Source organism: Melozone crissalis, unplaced genomic scaffold (genome assembly GCF_028551555.1).
Source record: "Melozone crissalis strain CALT ecotype California unplaced genomic scaffold, PUWL_Pcris_2 ptg000006l_1, whole genome shotgun sequence".
Lineage (NCBI taxonomy): Eukaryota > Metazoa > Chordata > Aves > Passeriformes > Passerellidae > Melozone > Melozone crissalis.
In genome coordinates, this window is record NW_026535784.1 from 38,911,899 (window position 1) to 38,937,306 (window position 25,408).

Sequence of the window (25,408 nt, forward strand, 5' to 3'; positions counted from 1 at the left end):
AGGGTGTTTGCCACTCTAACAAACCAGCAGACGGTAACTGTGGGGTTATTTCTCATGCACCCTATAATCAAGGACTTCTCTCAGCCTATGTATAATTTAAAGAAGGGACTGTCTGGGTTGCAATAGTTAGTGGCATTAGGGGTGTCTGTGTTCTGCTGGAGAGCTGCATTAAGATGTTTTTAATCCAACAGCCTGCTCTGCTGCTCTCTCCAAGGGACAGATTCCCAGATAATCTTTTTCACAACATTGTCAATTAATATTTATATAAGCCTGTTTTGTCTCTTATCTTCCACGAAATAAGGTTTGGAGTGATGCTGCCATGGAGAAGGAAGGAGAGTCTAAAGCAGGCAGTAATTGATGTTACAAAAAGGGTATGTGTAATGGACCAGCTGGCTCATTATGAACTAAAATTCTGCAGTATCTTCAATGCAGAGGATGGTAATGGGGAATAAATGTTGACATTTTCATGGTGAGCAATGCAAGACCATCAAATCAAACCATTTCTGGCACATAATGAAAGCAACATTTAAATGGAAACTTGAGATATAAGAACATTTTTTCATATTTTTTCCGGAGTAGAAATGTGCAGCTGTAGGAGAAACTGCATGGCATGAGTTCCCCACACTGACACAAAGCCAGGAGTTCCCAAAAGGGAGTGTCTGACTAGTCCTAAGGTAAAGGAAAAAAATAAACCAGCAGAAAGGAGCATCCTTGCATGACTGCACCAGCCCTTCTCACCCTGACATTAACTGGTAAATCTACACAAAAATCTGTCCTCTCCACGACCAAGGAGAACAATTGCTCTCTGTTTTGTTCACAGCCCCCACCTCTGCACTGGATATCTACTGCCATGTTACTGTCAGCCTTCCCTTGGCTAAAGTGAACAAACCCAATTCCCTTGGCATCTCTTCACAGTTTGTGCTTTTCCATGCCCTATGTTCTGTCTGATTTACCTGGGTTTTTTTGTCCTTCTCTTCACCTGCAGGGAAAGGGAGCACTGGTTGCAGTACTCCAGTGAAGAGAGGAAAATAAATATTGGTTGTATCTCGAGGATGATGATTCTGAACCATAGCCCAGAACATTTAATTCATTATTCCCTTCAATACTCAAATATGCTACTGCCTGGTTGTTTCTCCACCTTTCACCCACCCCTATCTATCTACATCTCTCTTTCCCAACCACAGAACTTTGGATTGTTCCTGAATGAATTTAATTTAAATATTTGGGAGTAGTTTCTCCAAGTTGTGAAGATCATTTCAAATTCAGATCCTGACCTCCAAGAACTTCTATCATCTCCTAGTTTTGACATCGAGAGATTGACTTTGTTTGCTTGTTGTTTAGTTGTCAATAAAAAAACCAAAACTATTTAAAAGAACTGAGTATAAGGAAACTGCTGAATGACCTTCTTGAAATATCTTCCCTGAAAGTGATCCAGTGATAGCTATTGCTGAGGAGCTATTTTTCAACAGGCTGTGCACCTACCCCATTGTAATTATATCTATACCATATTCTTTAGTCTGTCATGTATGTCAAAAAGCGTTACTAAAAATCAAGCACCAGTGCATTTGCTGCTCCCTCTTTATTCATAGGCATGCTACTGTGACAAAGAAGGAAATTAGATTGATTTGACATCAAACGTTCTTGACAGGACTATGTTTTCCTGTATCAGCTGGCTACTTCAGAGTGATTGCTTAATGATTTGTTCCTGAATCTTTCAAGGACTAAGTTAGATTGACAGGTCTGTAATTCCCTGGGTCCTCCTTTTCCCTCTCTTTAAAATATTATACACTGTGTTTGCCCTTCTCTTGTCTTCAGGGACCTCCTTTCTCCTCTGTGAGTTCTTAAAGATAATCGCTAATGGCTCAGCAATTGCTTCAGATAGCACCTTTAAGTACTCTGGGGTGAATTTCATCAGGCCCTGCTGACTGGAGTTCATTCATCTCACCTAAATATTCTTTAATCTAATCTCCTCCTCTTCCAGTCTGTATTTCTGCCCCCCTTGTAAAAAGTAAGTTTAAACAACAGGCTGTATACCCTGCTGACTGATACACTTCATAATTCAAAGCAATTGAACATTTGTCAGTACATTTTAATTTTTTAGTATTTACCAAGCTTTATATTTCCGTTCTCCACATTACAAATTCTAAAAACCCAAACTCATCAACCCCTATTCACTGGATGCTAAACAGACACACCACTCTCAAGGACAGATTCATTGCTGAAGATGGAGCAGAAAGAGAATATGTGACTAAAACATTGTGATTTGTCCTGCAGAATTTCAGCATTCACTGACAGGCCTTTGCTGATTGCAACAACAGGTTCCCACTTCTGCCCAAGCTGTTCCTAAAATATAACTGGCACCTTCAATTCTGAGAGCACACCCACAGCAGTGTCCATGAGCCAAGCACTGTCCTTTGAATTGGTGAAACTGCTAGGGCTGTTGTCTAGATTTGCTCTAAATTACAAATATTAAGGCCTTGTGTTGTTTGGGGGTTTTTTAATATTAAATATGAAAGTCTGCCAAAAGTCATGGTGAGTTTTTCATGTAAGTACTACATGGAGATCTACTCCCTGTGCTCTGTCAGACACCTGATGCTACAGTACTCAGTGGGAAAATAATTCAGGTTTCTACCTGCGATAGCCACACAGAACAATCTTTATTTCAGTCTTTAATAAAATCTTTTGTCCACCTTTCCTCTCAGTAGTTCACTATCATTACAGACCTGAGTGACAGTGTTTGCATACCAAGGCTCTCTCTAGAGCAGGGCATTTTACAGTCAACACTCTCAGGCTTGCCTTTACTAGCAGTTCAAGGGCTTTCTGCCAGAATAAAGGATATTTCATAGGAGAAATTAACTTTTTAGAGGTCTGTAGGCTTAAGTCCCATCCCATTCCTTACAAGTCAAGATGACTGCAAAAAGTCAGCTTTTAAATGAAAAGCACTGGGCTCAAGTGAGTTTGCTGACAAGCCAGTCATCAAAGGAGGAGGAGGAGAAAACTGGAGAACCACTGAAGGCATTCACTTGACCTCTCCACATGGCTGAGCCTTGCAATGCACATTTTCTATTTGACCCAACAAAGCCTGGATGACCAGGCAGCTTTTTTTTTTTTTTCTTTTTTTGTGTCTTGAAACCCTGACCTGGGTGACTCCTCTGCACACATCCTCTTTACCTGGTGCTGTGTGTGGAGATTATGTGACGGCACCAGCTGGGGGAAGGTCCAGGGTTGCTCACTTCTTTGCCTTCTCTGTGTCTAGAGGAACACAAGAGGTTTGTTTTGAAGCACTTCTATTTCCTAGTTTTACCTTAGTGTGGTTCAGACTTTAAACTTAGGGTTCAGCTGTGCCAAAGTCTAAATTTTAATGTATCACTACCAGCAGCTGCTGTGTGTTTCCAAAACAAGGCAGCCATAAAAATCTAGGATAAAGGTTGTGATGGCTCAGAATAAGCATTCTCATTTGAAGGGATCTGTCTTTGGGAATGCATATTTGGAGGAAATGGGTAAAACAAAAACTTAGTCCTGCTTCCACAAAGCTTTTCCTTTACAGAAAGAACAACACTGACATTTGAGATAAGAGCTGGTTTGAGAATTTTCTGTCAAAAACTTTTCATTAAAAAAAAAAAAGTATTACAAGTCAAAACTGACCCTTTCTGCAGTAATACATTGGTTTTGATGAAACTCACTGGCAACACTGCTCAAGTCTAGAACAGAATTTATATGACATTCAAGAAGGGGAGAGGCAAACCACAGAGGTGGCAATTGCCAGATGGAAGGGCATTCACCCAAGACACAGGATACTCTCCCATTTGCACTTCCAATTATCCACATCTTATACGAATACTATCCTGGTGTTCTGTCATCAGGCCTACCTTCTGACAGACAGAAGATTTTACAAACCCCCACAAACAGACCAGGTCACTGCCTCTTAAATAAACATAGATTTGCAATTCTCATGCCTGGGATATTGTCCTATGGAAAACAACTTTTGAGCCATATTTGAAGGAATTAACTGCCAGACAACTTTTCCATAGTGCCTCAGACTTCCTTTCTCATTTCCTTTTTGGAAACAGCACTGTTGGGCTCCTCAGCTGGGACAACTGGCTGGAGTCTGTTCTCTGCTACTTGTGTGGAACCAGCCTCATGTTCATCTCTATTTTCTAAATTTATTTTAAAAAAAAATCTTATAAAGGGAGCAATTTTCTTCTCATGAATCCTCTATACCTTATCTGATATTAAAAAAAAAAAAAATGCTGCTTAAATGGTCCTTTTCTTTGAGCTTTACTGCCATCCTTGTTTCTTAACCCATCCTCATTCTTTCCACTATTTTCCCAGATATTTTATCTTGAAGGACCCTTAACAGTCTAACAATGTTCAGTTTTTTTAGATTGAAGAATTTCTCCAACCTACACTCAGGTTATGATCTTGAATTTTGCATTTTTATGATATATTTGCATTTTCATGCCTAATTTTAAACTCCTACTTGTAATTTTCACTTTTGTTATAAAATCTCCTCCATAACTCCTCAAGTGAGGCAACAATAAGCAATAGAGTCTCCACTGCCATCTTCCTCAAAGTTCAGTAACTCAGCAGGCCAGATTCAGCAGCCAGCTTTGAGTTCTGAATTTTCCAGTTCTTCAAGCACTGGAGGAGCCAAGACTATAAATCAGTTTAAGAATCACTTGATAATGACCTATCAAAGATTGGCAGGTTGTTGGTTGACAGGTTGGCCTTTACCAAATGTTGAGTCAGTTTAGAAGCATTCATGAACTTTTTCCCTTGTCTGGAATGGCACTGAACCTTTGGATTGAGGTTTTCGCAGTAAGTATCAGAAACAAAATAAAATAAGCCTTATCAGAATGAGGAACTTCTCCCTGTTTACTAATATCTTCAAAGAGAAACATAATTTTTGGGAAATTAGTTGCCCATGGGGCTTTGCTCCCCACTGAAGACTCCCTAGCCAGGCCCCTTATCTTCTCTGCATGAATTTGCTCGTCAGCAGGAGAAGGCAAAACTTGACTACACTCATTGTCTTGAGTAAACAGCACTGCTTTAGTGATTTTTAATGCTGTGCTTCTGGCCCTTGGAAATGGTAAATTTTTCACTAGAATAAATTCCCTAATACTGCATGAAGGATTCAGAACTTCCCACTGAGCAGCTCAATAAAAGATTTTTTAAAAAGGAGGGGATTCATTCTTATCTTTATTAGGAAGAAAAAAATATAGTTCTTGGATCAAGCTGCTGTCCATAGCATCCAATTATTTGTTTCCACTGCACAAAAAGAAAAAAAAAAAAAAGGAGAAAAAAACAGTAAAAAGAAAATTAGCTACATTGATTGCTGGCTGGGGTTTCATTTTGGGCTTCCCCTGTGACTGCAGCATCAGCAGGAATGGTTACTTAGTCATGAATGTGCTGCACAGCAAGAAATCAGATTGCTCCATGTGAGAAGCCTGGCTTTTTTTCTGGTCTCTCAGTTGTGTGAGGAGGAAATCCAGCTCCCCTTAATCACAGCCTGCCACCACAGAGGACACATAACTCACTGCTACAGCCTTTATTATATGGCTCCCCAAAATGAAAAGAGCCTGTAGATCTTGGCTGTGGGGTATTGGAAATTAGTATTATCCAAAATAAAATTCTAGCAGATCAACTTAATACTGCTTTTAAGCTTGTTTTGAAACCAGGACATTTTTAACTGTATCTTGATAAAACTCCACCTCTATCAATAATGGGCTCCTGATTATTAAACCCGTATTATAATATGATCACATATTTAAGCTGCAATTATGCTTAGCTTCCCCTTGTGCCAGAAGCCCTAAAAGAGAGGGATAGGTCTCTTTCTCAAGTAGTAATTACACAAAAACATAATTTAAAAAATACAATATAGTAAGTCATTGGGAGAAAAAGAGCAATTCTGGGTCAAGCCAGAAGAAAAGACTAGAGCAGGTCAGAAAGTCAAAGTTACCTTGTACCCTGGTCCCTGTTTTCAGCTAGAAAATGGCACCAAATAATCTCTACTCATTTAAAGTTTACCTCCCCAAAAGTGAGTTTGCTACAATGTGTAGCAAACATATTTCACTTAGCCACTGATACAGAAAAAGAGTGATTCTCAGAGCCTAGTGTCCCAAACTAATTATCAGTGATTACAGTGCACCTGGGCAAAAAAATCTGAAATCAGATTTTGTTTCTATGCCACAAACGTGAAATGTCAGTCAGTGGTAACCCTACAGCAAATGAAAAACTTCATTTGCATTTTCCTTTCTACAAAACCAAAACTCCTCCTTTGTAAAATTTGATTGTGGAAGAGCTATATTTCAATGTGAAATTCCTAATGGACAGGCTCTATAAGCATATGACTGGACTGCAATGAGCCTAACAGGGGCTACTCAGTTATTAAAATATCCAGAAACAGATTAATAATTTTTCATAATCAGAGCAGCAATGTGAAGTGCAAGAGGGTTAAATAGATGGAAAACTGCAGAGTGAGGTGGCTCTGGCTCCTAGTCCCTTGCACAGCCTCTTCAATAAAGATTTTTTTTTGGCCATTCCCTTGAAATACTCATGCTCCTTAAACCCTCCCTGACAGCCTCAGTGACATCCCATTCCCTGGTTCCTCTTACAAAAGACCTCACAGCCAGCATGCTGAGGCTAAATAACACCATCATCTTTTCCAAGGTAGCCTCTACCCAGCAGCGTGAAGCAGTAATTTTCCACTTTGCGAGCTGCACACAGTGCATTGCCTACAGCAGCTTGTTTAAGCACCCTGTCCCTGGGAAGAGAGACGCTCAGAGGGTAACTCCTTGTGCTGCACCACCACTCCCTCCTCCTCCTCACTCGGCTGAGAGGAGCCAAGGCACCCCAGAGCAGAAGGGGGAGGCTGCAGTACAGGCACAGCCTCCTGTGCCTCAGCGCCACATTATCCTCCAAACTGAAAGGAAAATAAACACAAGTAGCACTGCACATCTTAATTTTCATGGCTGGTAAGTGACAGTTTTACTCAATTTTAGTCAGCTACCAAGTAATCAGAATGAATTAAGCAGCAGAAGGAAGGGCTGTGCCAGGATCCAATAAAGCAGTGTGCACTGGAGTGCTTCAGGGAGTCACTGCACATCTTCCCCTTATCATCATCCCCCCGGGTTCCCCATCACTGCCATCAGACAGCATCTCTGAGCAGCTCCAGAACACCAGGAAACCAGCACCTCCTGCCACTCCTATCACCAGCTTTCAGAGTCAGCTGTCAGTCCAGCTTGTCTCCGTGGGATGGTTCCACACACATGCCTGCCTGTCTTTACCTGCTTTGAAGAGCCTAATAAGGAGGCTTGAAATTGCCATTAACTCCCAGCAAGCCCCACTCACACCTTTAACTGAGAGCAGTGCTTGCACTTGGTCAGCACTGGTGCTCCCCCAGCTGAGATGGACATGGTGGGTTGAAAGCTTTCATGGGAAAGCCAAAGGCAATTTCTCCTTTAGATCTCCCAAGGAAAGGAGTAGCCTTGGGGACACTTCATTCCATGTTTGCACTTCTCTAAATATTATACCTTCTTTGGTCTCAAAGGTTATCTCAGGTGCAGCCTTCCCATTGTAGGGATTGGATATTGTTGGCTGTAGTAAGGAGGGTTTTTTTATTATCTCCCCCTGGTCAGAGATCAACTTTCAATCCCCAGTTCTGTGTTTTGCACACTGTGCAAGACATGAGGGTATTTACAAATGCAGACTTCTAAGGATGTCTTTACGGCACAAATGAGAAGGACTCTGGTGAAATCTCTGACTTCAGCTGTGTTTTAGTACTGCCATTAAGCTGTCACACAGGGGCTGTAACCTGCAGTGATTCCATATATAACTGCACACACAAGGCTTATGGTTAATGGCTCCCTCCTAAATCCTGACTGTCCAGCAGTAAGGAGGCTGTGGACACAGCCTCCGTGAATTTAGTCAAGCACACACCTTCTCTTTACAGCACTAATAAATAACTATTCCCTTTGGGACAGGACTGAAGGCACACAATGGAAAAATGTCCTGGCAGGCTAGAAAAGGACATCTAAAGAAAAGTGAGTTTCGGCTCAAGGTGGTTGTTCCTCACAGCTGTACCGTCCCTGATGCTGGGTGATCCTAGCCCACACTAATTCTGGTTACAAAATAGATTTTGCCAGATAGTGGTCAAATTTATACTGAAAGGGATGGAAAACACTTCTTCTGTTGCATGAAGAACATGCAAACAGCCTTTAATTATGGAACATTACAAAACTACACTGATCCAAGACCCTAATTATTTTTTTTCTCCAACAGTTATTTGCCTCCTCCCACGTGATACACCCCCACCTCTCGGCAGCTCCTACTTCAAGCTCTTTGCAACATCTCAAGAAATTCAAATGCCTGCTCTTAGAGGAAAATAGTTTCTAATTAAACATAGAGTGTGGGTGTGAATGAAGCTGGGCCCACTCCTTGCCTCGCTGAAATCAACAGAAAAATGTTTTTCTTTTTTACCATGAGCATCAGCAAAGACAGGGGTGATGGGTCATTGCTCCCAGGCACAGTCTTGAGGAAACACAGGGTCACTGGTACCAACAACTAATGTGGATTTTCTTTAGGTTTGGTAAAAAAGTCTGAAGCTTCCTAAATTTCAGACTTAGGGTGAAGTCTTGGCTGGAAACATGTACACTAGAGATTGGAGCATGCCCAGTGGGCAACAGCAAGCCAAGAAGATGGAGTGCTCATGTAAACATTAGCTACTTTTAGGTGTGAACATCAGAGAAGATCATCTTACAAACCTTCCTCTGCACCACATCAGAGCACGGTTTTGTGAGTTTTGAATCAAAATTAAGTATTTGGGAAATGTTACTCGTCCTTTTCATGGCAAAATAAGGTACTTTGCAGACTCAAAAATCTACTTACATAATTTTCAAATATATTCTTTCTTATATTCTATTAATCTGAGGTCTAAGTTTAAAAGAAAATATTCTAGCTCATAATTTATCTCTTTCTACTATAATTCATCCACAGAAACATCCAAAAAATAGAAGAAAGTGTTGGAAGTGCAGACAAACACAAATCTTGTCAGCATCACAACACAATACAGAAAGACAAAGACAGACCATGGTTTCTATTCATCTAGGTGGCAGTCCTATCAGGCTAGAGTAGCTGTAGATGGTGTTCAAGCTCTGGATGATTTGGTCTCCACTTCCTCAGTTCCTCCTTAACCTTCCTCCACACACTCACACAGCTCTCTGCTCCTCGAGCCCCACAACAGCATTTTGACCAGTGTGGTTGTGGTTTCCATTTGGTAGTACTCCACAGAAAATACCCACTTGGAAAATTGGAGAGGAAAAGATAAGAAGCTGAAAATTTTTCCTGACACCAGTAGGACCTCCGTAGTTTGTCTGAGATAATTTAGTTTACAGCAGCACAATGGATCCTGGCAGTGTTAGAAGGGAGGTTCTGCCTCTACTCCAGAAAACGCTCCTGCACCGTGTGCAAGAAAAGCTGAGTGTGCTGACGGATTATAGCACCTCATATTCCATTTAAATTCTCAGTTATGAACACTCCAGTTATTTTTGCAACAGTAGCTGGTAAAGTTAGGGCCTGTGTGAAGTAGGAAGAAATGAGAAATTGATTTTATTTCAGTAACACAAAATTACATTTTCCTTGTAGAGCTACTCAGACTCTCAGGAAAAAAAAGAAAGAAATCAGTAGCTGATCTCCAGAGGTCCATCCAGCCCTATATGCTCATCAAAGTTCATATTCCTGCAGCTAATGATATATTTTCCTTCAGACCTTAGCTTGTCTGGAGATGGGAAGAAGAGATCTGGTTTTTTTCATTTTGATGAGGCTAGCACTTTTCAAAGTTCACCTATGCATAATCTTGGCAGGGAGACGTGCATCTAGCTGATTTAGAAGACACATTTGTGTCAAAATCCATCTCTCCAGATTTTCACTGAAGTGCTTCAATATGCTATGGTACTTCACAAGATTGAAATAAATGCATTTCATACCTCTCATCTCCCCCAGCTCCCACCTTCCCTATAACTACGTTTCCATTCCTTTTTAGCAGAAATACCTGAGGCTGCTTTTGTTTTTCTTAACACCAGATTCAAACTCAGGGTGATTTGAAGACTTCTCTCTTGGACTTGTTTCCCCACAAGTCATAGCTCATCAGCATGGCAGCATCTCTTCTCCTGCATGAGAGTGGCTCCAGGGCTTTTCAGGTGCTGATTTTGCCAGCAGAAGAGAGCAGTGCCAACACAATCTTCCCTTGCATTGATTATGCTTCCTCCACCACTGCGCCCCTCCCCACGAAACATAAACATGTCACAATGCTTGCTCTCATTTAAGGCTCAGATGGGCTTTTTGGGGGAAAAAAATGTGTTTTCTCTTGTCTGTAGCAGACACCATGGCAAGATTTTTGAATTTGCACAGGATATATTTATACCCTTTAAAAAATCCTGCAAAAGACTAATCACCTTCAGGAATATCCTGAAACTGTGGCTCCAGCTGTTTTAACTTCCTACTCAGCCTCTTGGAGGAGTGATTAAAGCCAAAGTTTGAAAGATTTTGATGCAAGGCTTAAAGGTATTCCCACCCTCAGCTGCATCCCAGCAAGCATTATTTTTCTTGCTGGGATGCTGCCTTCCCTTTCTTGCAGGGAAGGCAGGAGACCAAGCTGTGTGATCACCTTCTAGCCACCCTGATTCACAGTCTTACTGGGATGCAGAGCAGTGATCAGTGGTTTCACACTGTGTTTTCAGGGCCTGAAACATCAGAATATTTTCTTTCCCCACCCCTGGGAGAGGGGCACGGTAGGGACAGAGAAACAGAAGGCGCTGAAGGAGAATCTGCTACAGGTTCTGGTAAAACATTGGGTGGAAAGCACAAGCCCTGAACTGCAGGTTCTTATTCTGCTAAACATGGAAATCCTTCTCCTTTCTGACCCCTGTGCAGAACAAGGGGATCTCCAGAAGGACTCAGTGTTGGGGGCAAAGCATCCTCCAACCCCAGGTTCTCAGCAGCCACCACTGTGGTTGTCAGTGAACTGGGCCCCATTACCTCTGCTCAGGTGGCATTTCACACTGACTGCCCAAACACCACAGGATATAATGTTAAGGACTTTCATACTTCTCATTAGAATAAGCTGAAGGACACAAGTGGAATACAATAAACGCTTTGACCTGAAGGATTTTTTTAGTGTGGGTAAGGGTGAGCCTTTACATACAGCACAGAAATGCTATAATGGTATATGGAAAGGGACAAAGATACTGATAGCAAAGGACAAAAATTTTTCTATGTTAACTGAGCAGCATTATTCCTCAGACTTATTTAAAACTGAACCAGTTCCATCTGGCTTTAAGAATCCCCCAATACTATGTTTCTGTATCATGACAGGAAAGATTTGCTGTGCCCCTGGGATAGTAGCTGGACTCCTACAGATGCCATGCAGGAAAGCAGAATAATGAGTGCAATGGGAAGAGCAAGAGAGAAAAAAGAACAGAGGATTCTCAAGTCCTTGCTATTTTTTTAAACCTAAATTCGAATTTTACTTATGTAAAGGCATGGAACAGATCTTGTTTCACCTTGGATTGCTGTGACCTTGTCACAGCAGAATCCCTGGCTTTGTCTATTTGCTGTGTTCCATCAGTAAAGGACATAACGAGTATCAGAAATCCTAGGGGATTGAACTTGGGGGTCTGGAGGTTGAAATATCAGAATAATCTTGCCAGTTCAAGAGTTTCAAATAATGACTAGAGCTGCTGAATTCTTATTCAGCTTGAACTTCAAGGGGATGACTACTGGATTGCCATGCTAGCACCAGCCTTGTAGGGTTACAGGCGCACTGCATGGAAACCAGCTCCCCATCCCGGTCCCCATATGTCTGAGCTGCTCCCAACCCAAGATACAATCTGTCATGCTGATCTGAGAGGAGAAATTTGCCCTCTCAAATTTGCACAGAAGATATGACTTTGTCCTTCAGTAGAAGAAAATTCTTTCCTTTCTGAAGACAGTTTCGTTTCCTCAAAAAAATGCAGAGATCTGGGATTGAGATGTTTCAGAGCCTGAGTAATACAGATCTCCCATGCAATCCATCCAGGCCCCTCGGGAGGTTTTGAAGAGCACAGGCTTTCTGTCAATGCTACACCATAAAAAACCTACACAATGCATTTCTGAAGAACATGAGGCTTCTTTGGCCCTGCAGTGAATGTAATGTGGAAGGGCCTAGGGAAAGGAAAAAATTACTAAATGAGGGAAGCTTGTCAGCTGTGAGAGTTCTACCTGCAGATGCTTGAGTGACCCTCAGATGAGCTGGATTTCCTGAAAGAAAAGAAGGGCATGGAGGCAGAGAGGCTGTAAGGAACCATCAGTAGAACAGGGGCTAGTCCCTGCGTGTGCTCCAGTATCCCAAGAAAACACCAGGACATCTTTCACCGGGATGCAGTGCTATATCTCATTATTTCTCATTCTAGCAAAAGTTTTGGCATGTGAGTAAAATGATTGATGGCCTACAGTGCTCAAAATTTTGGTCTGATAAAAAAGCCAAAATGATGCAGTGGTGATTTGATGTGAAGTAGCATAAAACAGAGACAAGCCACACTCATTGTCCTTTACACAAAACTCCTTTTTTCACTGTCCTGATTTTCCCAGAGGATGCAGCACACACGAATGCCTTGTCACACACATATGTCCTTGTCATTATACCCCCCCTGCCAAGGGCCAGCTTTGCAAGACAATTTTCACCCCTCCACATAGCTGTCCAGTGCAAAACTGCTCTATCACATATGGTCCTCCACTTAAGCCTTCTGGGACTAAAGCTATTCATAGGTTTTCCACTGAAATGATGAAGAGGAATGAAATCTAGTTCTGGCATAGGGTCTCTTTTGGCCTTAGTCCCTCCCAGTTGGTAACATCCTGCTCTTGCTTTTCCCCTCTCTGTGGGGGAAAAATAGCCCAAATAATCTACACAGAAGTTTAGCTGTTGAGTGAAATTTCACAGCTTTTTATGGGTTTCACAGAATGACTCAAAGAGCCTATTAATTTGCTTTTCAGATTTTTTAGGTTTAAAAAAGAAATGTCTAGCAAGTCCTAAAATCCTTCTACAGAGCCCGGCTGGTTATGTTCCTCTTGGAGGCAAGTCTTTTTGTTCCTCTCCTCGGCTAGAAACCCACCACCTCCACCATCTTAATTTAGATTTTACTTCTAACAGAGCAATGTGAGCTGCACCACAGCTTCCTCAAGGGACTGCATGCTGGTCCCCATGAAAAGCAGCCCAGAGTGAAATCTCAAGGACCTAGGGAGAGTGAGGGATGAGCTCTATGCTGCATCGAATGGAGATGTGCTCTCTCCCTTGCAAAGACCCCTTCGGCCTCTCAATTTCCTTTGTTCAAGCTCAGGACCAGCACAGCTTTATTTTAACTTAGACTTCCCTGTCCAAACTAGACCAAGCAAACGCAGAAGGTCCATCCAGTCCTGGAATTAACTTAATTTTACTTTGGTGAGAGAAGGGGGAAAAAAAACAGCCTGTGAGTCTCTGAAAAATGCTGATTAAATACAACTTGGCAACAAACCATCATGGAGCATCTCTTGCCAAACATGATCTGGTACTTGCAACTTCCACTGAATTTCATTCCTATTGTAGCTGAACTTGGGGGAAATGACAGGGGAAGGATATTAATATATTAGGGGCTGAGAGAGAGCTGTTTTTCAAGTGAGACAGGAGCAATGAGTGTTTCGAGCCCCTCATACTCCAGTGAAATCCAATTTTCTGTCACAAATGTCGCACTAAAGAAAGAATGCACTTGGAAGTCAGAACCTGGGATGCTAAGCAGCATCTATAAATGCCTGGAAGATGAATACTTTCTGTGCCCCTGTTGATTGCAAATGTAGCCTTCAGCCTGCAGCAGGAGCAAACATTAGCCACTGGTGCAAGGCTTTGTACTCAGAGGGCTTTGCAGAGAATCCAAATTGCAGCCTATAATTCCCTGCAAAGGCTGAAGAAAATGGCTGTGAATTCCCATGCTCAGGAGCAATGTGTGCCTTTAAACATTTCATAAAAGTAGGGATCTCTGCTGAGACAACAGCTCACAAAGGCAGGCTCAGCCTTCAGCTGCTATAAGCTCTGGCCAGCAAATTTCTGTGCTTAATCCTTGGAGAGTCCCCTGTGTCATGCCTGCTGGCAAGCTCCAGTTGGCTCTGAGCGAGACCCAAAGGGTACGTGGAGGGAATCCACGTGATGGGTTACAAGCCTGGATTGTTTGCGATGGGATGGCAATCTGTAATCTTCTGACCAAATTTGTCCTGCCAGAGAATATGATAACAATAACAGTCCTCTTTAAGGATAAAGGCAAATCCCAGCACTGAGATTGGTGGGATCTCTAAGTTCTTTGCAGCTTAATCACAGCAAAGCAGTCAACCATAAGGTTAGCTCTAAAGGGGTGTGTGACAAATGTGCTGGCCTTGAAATACAGCAAGCCTACAGCTATTTATTATCTCCTGGCTGTTCTGCAGGAAAGAGACCATGGTGGTAGCAGAAAGATGCTGCTGCCCCTGCTTCTCAAATCCAACACCCTGAAAGCATTAATGGAAAGATTCCCACTGTCACCCCCACTGAGAACTGTTCCTTAAGTCAGAGCCTCCTTGGACTAAAATATTTCATTAGCTTTGGCTGAATTGCATATAGCTAAGTCCTCAGACTGGGGCCAGAAGTAATATGCCTTTTACCTCCTGCCCAATTCACCACTATAAACAAATCAGAGATACACTTTAAGCATGTCATAAACCATTCCTGGCTTAAATTTATGCAGTCTTAATAGCATTGCATTCAGAATAAACTTCCAAGAGAGATAAACACAGTTAGAAAATAAGGCTTTTGCTCTCCTGGAAACAAAATATATTCTTTTGTCACTACTAAATAATGAGAACATTAGTTCAAAACATCAGGAAACATTTCATACGAGTAGGAGAAGGATTTAGTAAAAAAGAGTATGTAATGGCAACTCTTTTCTATCCAGGGAAAAACCACCTGGGTGAAGCCATGCCACACCAGACACCAGCATGTGGCCCTAGCTGTCACTTCTGCCTTCCCATCCTAGGAATGGGAGCCATGGACAAGCACAAAAGCCCATTTCTTAAAATAGGGTCGGTGACCTGAATGCAGGAGCCACTGGAGCTTGAAGCTTTGTTTTATTAATCAGTTTTCATGCATTTACTTGAGGATTAACATAGGCTGCCAGCTTTATCAGCATTAATTTAGAGTACCTGGAGCTATTGAAGACAGAGCTGTCTGCTGCTCACACAGTGTCAGCACACCACCCCTGCTCAAGATTAAGGCACCATTAGGACAAAGTGAACACTTCAGATCCACACTGCTTGCTACAGCTCTGCACTGTGGCACACCAGAGGGGAAAGGGAACATGCCAGAGGCAGCACTTGCAGGTTATTTGCAGCCAGAGGGTGCCTGGGGCTGTGAGGCTGAACGAGCAGCATGCCCTGTGTGCTGCTGTCCCCCCACAGCAAATCTGATGCCTCCACAAGAGAGCACAACTTCCCAATAGCACAGAGGCCCCCAGAGCTCAGTACCTGAAGCATCTCTAAAACACAGCACTAAAAAGAATAGGACATGAGCTATGTCCTCTAGACTGTGGTACAGAGGCTCAGCAGGCAGCTCAGCCCCCTCCTGGCTGCCTAAACACCTCTTGCCAAATTCAGTCCAGCAAGCCTGGAGGGGCACTATCTCCCCTTCCATCCTACCTGCACTTTCAGTGGAGCTTCTGCCATGGCAAAGGTTTCTGAGCTGCAGCAATCCACATGGACACCAGGAACCATCTTGGGGGTGGAAGGTTCTGTGGCACAGTTTGTTTACAGCCTCAGCCAACCAGCTGTAGCTGTAACAGCGCAGCAATTAACACCTCCCTAGCTGAGCAATTCATTGTTCTCTGCTTCAGACGGACACCTGGACAAAGATGTGCTAGAAGGGCTGAACATCTCCAGACATTTTCTAAATCCAAGGGCCCTGAATCAAGGACCACCACCCACACTGGCAAACATCTTCTCCTGACTGAATCCAGACACCAAGTCAGCTGTTGGTAAAAGGCCTGTAACAAACCTCTGGCACTATTCAAGCAGCTCATACACCTGTGGGGTGTAATTACCTAGTCTTAATCTAAAGCAACTGTCTGGCATGGGCCAGAAAAACAGTTTGGAGTCTTGAAGCAGAAGGACTGGGAACTGTGATCAGATGAGAGGGACAGTTTAGACTCTGGGAGTGACTGAGCATCCACAGAGGCTTCTTGGCAGAACATATGGCAGACCTGGAAGAGCAACTGTACTCTTGTGTTTGTCTACAGTACACTTATCATTTCCTCTGGGATGCAATTGTGAGATGAGAACAAACTAAATTCAGAGGTACATACACCAACTGCACAGCAACATCGGCACCGTAGCATGAAACAAAAGGCACAAAGCTCTAAAAAGTCACTGCAAGAGGATGCAACGAAATAGCAGCCATGGTTTGTCCAAATCAAGTTTCTTTAGACCCAAGTCTTTCTTGATCCAAGAGGTTGTTTTGCTAACACTGAAGAAAAGAATGAAGGACTGCCTTGGGTGAGGCACATTTCTTGGCTGAAAACCACAGTCCCAAAACCACCAGAGTTTTACCTCAGGCATGCACATGGTTTGAGACCTCTCCTACAACAGCTCACTGATCTCTGCCAGATGCTGCAGCCCTCCCAGATCACGAGCCTCTTACCATATCTCAGTTACAATCAACTGCAACTCTTTTCTCACTTCCTTTGGATGGAAAGAAGTTTGAGAGGACCTATCTGATCTCCCACACTGTCATGTTTGAGGTAGCAGTCACAGCATGTGGGGGCCAGCAGCTTCAGCCAGAACCACAGCAGCTGGAAAAAAATATGAGATAAACTTATAAACCAGGAAATATTTTCCCAAGGTGAGGTACCTTCTTGGCTGGCCACACCTAGTGCCAGCATATCTGGGCTGACTACTTCTTAGGGACTTTGTGTGAGATGGTGTCATGCATTTGTTCCACTTAGATTTTGGCATGTGTCAGTCAGAGAAATTACTTCTGGACTCATGATTGTGCTGTTCATACAGATGAGGGAAAATCTACTGATTTACTATTTGGGTCTAAGACAAAAGCTCCCTTGAGAAAACAGCTTGTGACCTATGGAAAGGGTAGGTTATGCAGTCAGTGCTGGCTAGCCTGCTCCCTTGCAGGAGGGGGCTGCCACCAAAGGGAATGAACCAGCAGGTACTTACCAGTGCTCTGTACAGGCAGGTGGGACTGCAGACCTCTGCCTTCATCAGCGCCTGAACAACAGAAATGAGGAGTCACACAAAGACACTGAAGTTCTCCAGGAGCAACTGCTGTGGAGATGTACAGAGCACTAAGGCACAAACCCTCTGAGCACCACCTAAGGAAGCTGGTCGTGGTACTGAAAAACAGCTGGCCAGCAAACCAGGTACTGCATGGGGCTGGGACCCAAGTTCATGCAGTTTCTGAATTACAGCTGGCTCCACTTTCATTGGCTCAGGACGCAGGCAGTGGCCTGTGTGCCCACCCCCAGCCCCTTTACCATGCCCTGGGACAGTCACCATCAGCTAGAGCAGTGACAGTGGCCAATGCTCAGCAGCAAATAAAGCCTTCTCAGGGATAAACTCCCCATTCATCGTTGCTTTGAAACAATCAATCAATCAATCAATCAATCAATCAATCAATCCCTCCTTCTGTCTAGGAGGGCTGCCAGAGAGTAAGATGATTGCTCTCATGCCACCTTGTGTGACTCACCAGAGAGAAAAGAGCACAGCAGCACAGGGAGGATAATTACTCTTTTTTTGTGAGTTGGTGCCTGGTTTCAGTGTATTTAAGTGTTGTTTAAGTGTCTAGTTCTTGGCCATTGTATTCAATCTTATTTTTATTAGGGTCTTAAAATTTTTACAGCATGGAGAAGCTTGTACCTCAATGGGAGCTTTCAGAATACAGTTGGAAGTACAACCATAAAAGACAGAAGTACAGGTTGCTCCCTGGCATTTACCTATAGTGCTCTTCTCTTGCCTCATTAACTTTATAAGCATCCAGGTTTTCTAGAAATCATGGCAATTTATACTAAATCAGTAAAGCAAGTGAGCTAAAATGCAAACATGCTGAAGCCACTGTTCCACCATGCATGTTGCTGCAGAGAGAAAACTGGTTCCTTGAGGGAGGGACAGCTGTCAAGGCCACCACAGCTGTGCCATTTCCCTGACAAACATCTCACTGGACATGTCCCCAGGGGAGCTGTGGGTGGGGATATGAGTACAAAACTCCTGTGGGCACCTGGAGTCTGGGATGTCCGCAAATCTGTGGATCCAGGTGTGCAATATCCTGTCTTGGGTGCACTTTCTTCTTTCTGTAGTATACCCCCCTCAATTTGTTCAAGTGGTTCAAGTCTGAGGAAGCAAAAAGGCCAGCCTGTCTTGCTTTGTGGGCTATGTTTCTATGGGATGCTGCTCCTTAAAGAGCACAGCTGCATTGCTGCCAGGCAAACACGCCCATCCGCAGGGCTCAAGTTTGTTCTCTATGGGTGGCCAAACCATATTCTCTAAAAAACATCCAAAAAACACCCTAAACTTACAAAAAAATTACCAACAGACATGTAAGCACTTCCACATTCCCCCACTTGCTTGTTCTGCATAAACAGCAGAATTTTATTTTTCTTTCTACCACATGCATTTTTACCAGCTGTATATCACTCCTGTTTTAGAAGACATTGCACAGAAAGAAAAAAGGAGGCTGCAAAGAGCCTTTGCTTTTTGTTGATGGAGAAATACATTATCAGGTGTGGTTCACAAGGCTAGCTAGTCCCTCTAGTCTACCAAGGAGGAGATTTCAAGACTTTGCAGATTTGTTTTCATATTTCCTTTGACCAAGTAGGTCACTAAAATTTATACATATTGATGAAGTCCATCCAGCTCACTATCCACTCTTCCCTGGGAAGGACAGCAACGAATGCTAGGAAATAAGAAAGAGCATACCTATAAGAAATCCTACCTGTTCAACTTCCTCTTATGTGGGTTGCTGCTCATGTTACTGTTTGCTTCCTATGGGCAGTCAAATCAATACCACTTCTAAGCAAGAAAAGTAGATTTCAGAAAGAATATTGTTCAGCATTATTGAACACAGACTTCCTCCCTCTCCCCCCTCAACCCTTTTTTACAAAAAAAAAAAAAGCTCATCTAGCAGGGACTTTACCTTTCTTAGCTAGAGGACACAGGCTCCTCTGCACCTCAGGACATCACAAGCCAGTTTTACTGAGTTTCACTCTGCATTACTCTCTGAGAATACATAATTTCTCTATTTTTAAAAGCACGAAGCGACAACAATACCATAATTACCTTGGAAAGGTATCAAAAAGCTTAATGAAGTAATATTTGTAAAGCACTAAATGATCTTTGAATACTGTGAGTGGCTTTTGTAGCTTTACTTTGTCTGTGGTGGTTATTCAAAAAAATGCTGAAATGAAGGGCAGAATTTGAAAGTGACTATTTCCACAGACATCAGCATCCCCCAAACCTGCTTGTGTGAGCGTGCTCTGAGGTAGTTAATATTTGCCAGGTGTTGAAATGCTCAGACACATTTCTCCCCAAGGTATTTAGAACTGTGATCTGTGGAGGCAAATGAAAGGGATATACTAGGAAACACATTAGAGTTCTTCCTGTGATCTTATGATTTCTTTCCCTTAATGCTTTTGCACAGTTTCAAACCAATGATTAACTTTCCACTGGCAAAGTCAGGGCTGTAAATGTCTGGGGGAACTTGCTAGACGTGCTCTTGCACTCGTGTTTGGGCTGAGCTGGCTCACGCGCTGCCCCGGTGCTGACGCGGAGCGGGAGCGCGCAGGCCAGAAGCGTGCTGCTAGTGCAGGTAAAGGCCAGGAGAAACTTCACCTGCACAGACACTAAACTGGGCCTTTTTACCTCCACACTAACTGATCAACCAGATTAGGCAAGGCTGGAGTCAGCTGCCTGTGCTGCAGGCTGGCTGCCCGCAGGGCACGAGGCTCCCCGAGGCGCAGGATACCCAGGTGACATTCTGCTGGGTCCCCTCAAGACAAGCAAGAACAAGGATCCTCAGGGGGAAGATGAAGGAACTTCTGCAAAACAATCTCTCCAACACAACTAAGAAAACACACAATAAAACAACAACAACAAAAAAATCAACCAGGAATTTAAGAGCTGTCGAGGATCTGGAAATGGTGGTGGCTGTGGCAGATCACCACGGATGGAACGGGGGGAAAAGCCTGCTGGGGCAGCAGGACATTGAGCCACTGCTCTGACATGGTGGGTAGGGGCTAACACAAGCCAGAAGAGCAGAAAGAAACTGCATGGTTTTCACCCTTATTGATGCTGACTGTGTTGGCCTTGCAGCCCCCAGGATGCTGATCATGGAGGGGTGACACACACAGTGTGCCACCAGTGCTCCATGGTTTGCTCACCAGCTGATCTCAGCTCTCAGCCGTTGAAAAAATATGGGGAGCAGAGGTGTGTATGGTAAAGCTCAGTGTTTTTCCACTTGTGTTCAGTCATGCTGGAGCTCAGCTTCTGTGTTAGGCTCCTTCATACAATGGGTGGTATGCCAATAAAATTGCTCTCAGGAGAAAATTCTACTGGGTGAGGCTAAGAGTGGCAGAATGAGGTTCTTAACAATCTTGATAGAGGCTGTAAGCAGTCTAAAGAGAAGCCTAATTCAGATGCCTCAGTATGCAGCCTTTTTGATTACACCCACAAACCACCCACAACCTCCAAATTGCTATTCTTTAGAAACACCCTGCAGCACTTTCTGGTTTCCAATATACAGCAGTACTCTAGGCTTAGCTGCTGGATTTGTGCATGCACATGCAAAAATAACTAATGGAGAGCTTGATCAGACAGCAGGATCTTTTCTCAAATGACACATTTTAGTAATAAAGGAAATGTATTCTGTTATCCTGCTAGCATGGAATAATGAAACCATAGCTTTCCCTTCCCAGCTTTTTTCCCTTCCTCTCTCTTGAGTGTTGCAAAGCAGAAATGATCCTTGGCTTGTAGGCTGCAGCAGCCCACAGGAGCTTTAAGAATAGTGTCAGAAACCCACAAAGCCATGCTGTTAATTGGGGACTGGGTCATTGGTGACACTTTGGAGAGCTGTGCTCTCATTCCAAAGCAGCAAGGTTCCCTGCAGCTGCCAAAGCCTGACATTTCCATGCAGAGGGAGGAGGGTCCCGTGTTGCTGAGCATCGTTTGTTTGGCAGCTTTGTCAAGCACACCTGGGAGATCAAACCCTCCTTCCTGCGGGTCCATGCCCATAATCTCTGCCCCTCCACTCCTCTGGGAGGTGCTGCTGTCTACAAGGACCAGTGACCATAATGTTTCCGTGTTTTCTTTGTAAGACGTGTGTGCTGCTACTCAAATCTCTGTCTTCACACTGCTGCCTGTATTGCCCAACTCTGCAACTCTCAAAGCAGAAGGCGAAAGGAAAACAAGATGAGGCTGATATTTAGGCCACCTTGTGAACTTCTGTTTTGTTTCTTGGGCAGCTGGGGTTTCCTTTTAATTGCAATCTCAATTTAAGGCGCAGGACAGAGGGAGATTGGAGGGGAAAAAGAAAACCTCAACTAATTTTCTTTCCTTCCTGGCTATTAAGTGTGGTTTAAGAACAAAGTCTTCCCACAGAGCTTCTGTAATCACAAATAAGAAAGACAAGAATATAAAAGTTATGCTCCTGCTAACACTCCTGGGTTTTAAAAATTTTAAAAATATTTCAGTGTTCTACTCATGTTTTTATGAATCTCAGACCTCCATATTACCTCTTGTAACCACCATCCACACACAGACCTTATGAGGTGGAAAACTCCAGAATCTACAAGAGCTCCAGAGATATCAGAGGTAGAGAAGCATTGCTGGTAGAGAGCTGGCTTCTGCTGTCGTGTCAGAAGCAACTGGGGAGGTATAACTCCACATTTATCAGCCTTTTCATCAAAGGAAACGGATAGCATGAAATGCAACTCGTTCTCTGTGATGCTAACTCATCAAAACAAGAGCACAGGAAGCTCATCAGCTCAAGTTTACTCTCAAACAAAGCTCCTTCCAAGGCTGCCCCCCAGACTTCTGCCTCCTTGGCTCCCAGCTCTTCAAAAAGAGCCTCCCCTGCCAGCCCCATGGCAGGAGAAAATCCCATCCATCCTCTCTCAGAGAGTTTTCCCAGTGCAACTCACGCCTACACGTGTAGCTCAGTTTCTTGCCTCGCTAATGATTCTATAAGCCATCTCAGAGGCCAGCTGCCAGAAGCTGATGTCTCTGCAAAGTGAGAATTGTTTGGAGCATGCAGAAAGATACTGTGTTCTCCTAGCAACCAAAGTTGTAAAATAATGTAATCATATCCAAGATAATGTGATAAAAGATTATATGATGCTTGTATCAGGTTGTTATGGCAACTGAAATAAGCTTAAATGCGTGTATCCAGCGTTTCAAACAAATAATGTAATTGTCTGCAAAATTACCTTCCTAATTAACCCCATTCAGTTTGCCATCCTCTCCATTCATATAAGCCTACTACAGGGCTGCTGTGAAACCTTATTTTCATAGAATCATAGAATGGTTTGGGTTGACAGGGACCTTAAAGATCATCCAGTTCCAACCCCTTTGCCATGGTCAGTGACACCTTCCACTAGACAAGGCTGCTCAGAGCTCCATCCAGCCTGGCTTGAACAATGCCAGGGATGAGGCATCCACAGCTTCTCTGAGCAGTCTGTTCCAGTGCCCCATCACACTCACAGTAAAGAATTTTTTATTGTGCCTGATCTAAACCTACTCTTTTCCAGTTAGAATCCATTCACCTTTGTCCTGTCAGTACAGGCTCCTGTAAAAGGCCCTCTCCACCTTTCTTGTGATCTGTGCATCCTCACCCACCAGCACTCCAAGTCCTTCTCAAGGGCTGCTCTCGGTCTGTTCATCCCCAGCCTGTGCTGGTACCAGGGGTTGCTCTGACCCACATGCAGCATCTCGCACTTGGTCTTGTTAAACCTTATGACATTTCCATGGGCCCACTTCTCCAGCTTGTCCAGGTCCCTCTTCAGGTGTGTCAGCAGCCCCACTCAGCCTGGTGTCATCTGCAGCTATGCTGAGAGTGCACTCAACCCCCCTGCCTATGCCATTAGTGAAGATATTTAATAACACTGGTGCCAGTACAGACACCTGATCTGACATCCACTGACCCCTCAGAGCCATTGACCACCACCCTCTGGATCTGCCCATCCAGCCACTTTTGTATCCAACAGTCCACACATCAAATCCCCTTCACTCCAATTTAGAGTGGTTGTGGGAGACCCTGTCAAAGCTTTGCCGAAGTAAATGAGATAAATGGCATCTGCAGCCCTTCTCTTGTCCACTGATGCAGTCCCTCCATCATAGAAGGCCACTGGGCTGGTCAGGCAGACCTTCCCTTGGTGAAGTTGTGCTGGCTGTCCCAAATCACCTCCCTGTTTTCCATGTGATTTAGCACACCTTCTAGAAGGATCTGTTCCATGATCTCTCCAAACACAGAGGTGAGGCTGACAGGCCAGTAGTTCCCAGCCTCCTCTTTTCTACCCTTTTTAAAGATGGGTAAAATGTTTCTCTTTTTCCTTTCACTTGGGACTTCACCTGACTGCCAATTCCTTAGGACTGTGGGACGCATCTCATTGGATCCCATAGACTTAAGCACACTCAGACTGTCATGAACCAGGTCTTTACTCACCATGGGAAGGCCTTTGCTCCCTGGTCCCCATCCTGCTGTCCATCCACTCAAGAGGTGTGGGAAGAGAAGTTGCCATTGAACACTGAGGCAAAAAGTTCTTGAGTACCTTAGCCTTCTCCTCATCCATTGTTACCATTTTCCCAGCATAGCTTACCTGTGAGGGGAGGAGGGGCATTGCACCTTCTCTGACCACTTTCAAGGCCTTTATCCTGCCTCTGCCCAACCCTATTTTTATTTTGTTTGAAACCTTCTTTTTTTTGACCCTGCTGATGTAAAATTTGTTATTTCATCCCTGCATGTTTGAGTCAACACCTATTTGCATTTCAGTGCATCATCTAACATGGACTTATTTTTTTTCCTTTTCAAAAAAATTTTGCTGCTTAGGGAAATGTCATAAATTGGTGAGATTTACTTAACTCCTCCCCTTCCCTGTGTCTTGATGAATAACCAAAACAGAACTTCCAGGAAGTGAAAATACTCAGCCAAAGCCAAAGTGAAGATGACCCATCATCTCAGCCATGCTGACAGCAGCCAGGAAAAGAAAGACATCCAAGGGAGGGCACACTGCAGCCTCACCCATGCTGTCAGAATCTGGCATCCTCTCCTCAATTTCAGTTCCCCCTACCAAAATAAGAACCAATTTCTCAAGAAAAATCAATTGCCTTGCTCCAAAATTTCCAGTTCTTATCACAAGATACACTTTTAAAAAACATTTTCCACATCTTTTGATTCCTTCCCTTTGAGGCTTTATAAAAGTCTAATTTCCATAGAGTGTCGTTCCGAAATCAACCCATCTTCTGTAATAGTCCCAGTGGGCTGATGTGGGGAGATAATTGTTTTCTGGATTGGATCAGAGTTTTAGTCTATGCTTCATTTCTGAGCTGTGATTTTTAAAGTGATTCTAATAAATACAATATCTAAACTGATACCTCTGTCAAAATTTTGGGTTTTTTGTGTTTTCTCTCTTTCCCACTTCCTAATCCTTGCTGCACAGGGGGACAGTGGTGGTGGGTGGGGCTGGGTCCTGTGCCACAGCTGTGGGCAGGAGGGCACAAAGCACCCTGCAAACCCCCTGGGGCTGTGCCCTCCACAGGCCGCTCCTGCTGCAGATGCCAAGGCAGCTCAGCTGAGGCGGCTGCACAGGTGAGGCAGGAGCAGCCCATCCCTCCAGGGAAGGTGGTTAATGATCTTTTCCCTCTGTTCTTCCATTACATGCCTGGTGCTGGCAGCACAAGCTGCACTCCAGGTGCTTCCCCTGCTCTTCCTTCTTTCTGACCTGCTAACCACTCACCCGAAGCAGCACTAATGTACCAGCAAAAGCTTTGCTGCTTTCAACACCTCAAAGGAAAGAAAAGTCCCCATAACAACACAAAGCAGCAGTAAGAAGCTGGAAAGAAGGAAATGGGGTTGATGAATAACCTCAGCTGCCCTGCAGAGTGTACCAGAGGGCACCACCTGCCCTGCTGTGCCTGCCCGCCAGGAGAGCCCAGCTGCACACCCAGACACAACCCGCTCTCCGTGCCTGCCTTCCCGTCTGCTGGAATATTGGGGGGTTTACCCTGCACTTCTGGGCTGGCTCCAGGCTCTTCCCCATGTGATTGCACTATCAATCAGCCAAAGGCAAAGATAACCGAGCCCAGCAGGCGCTGTGTGGAAACCAGT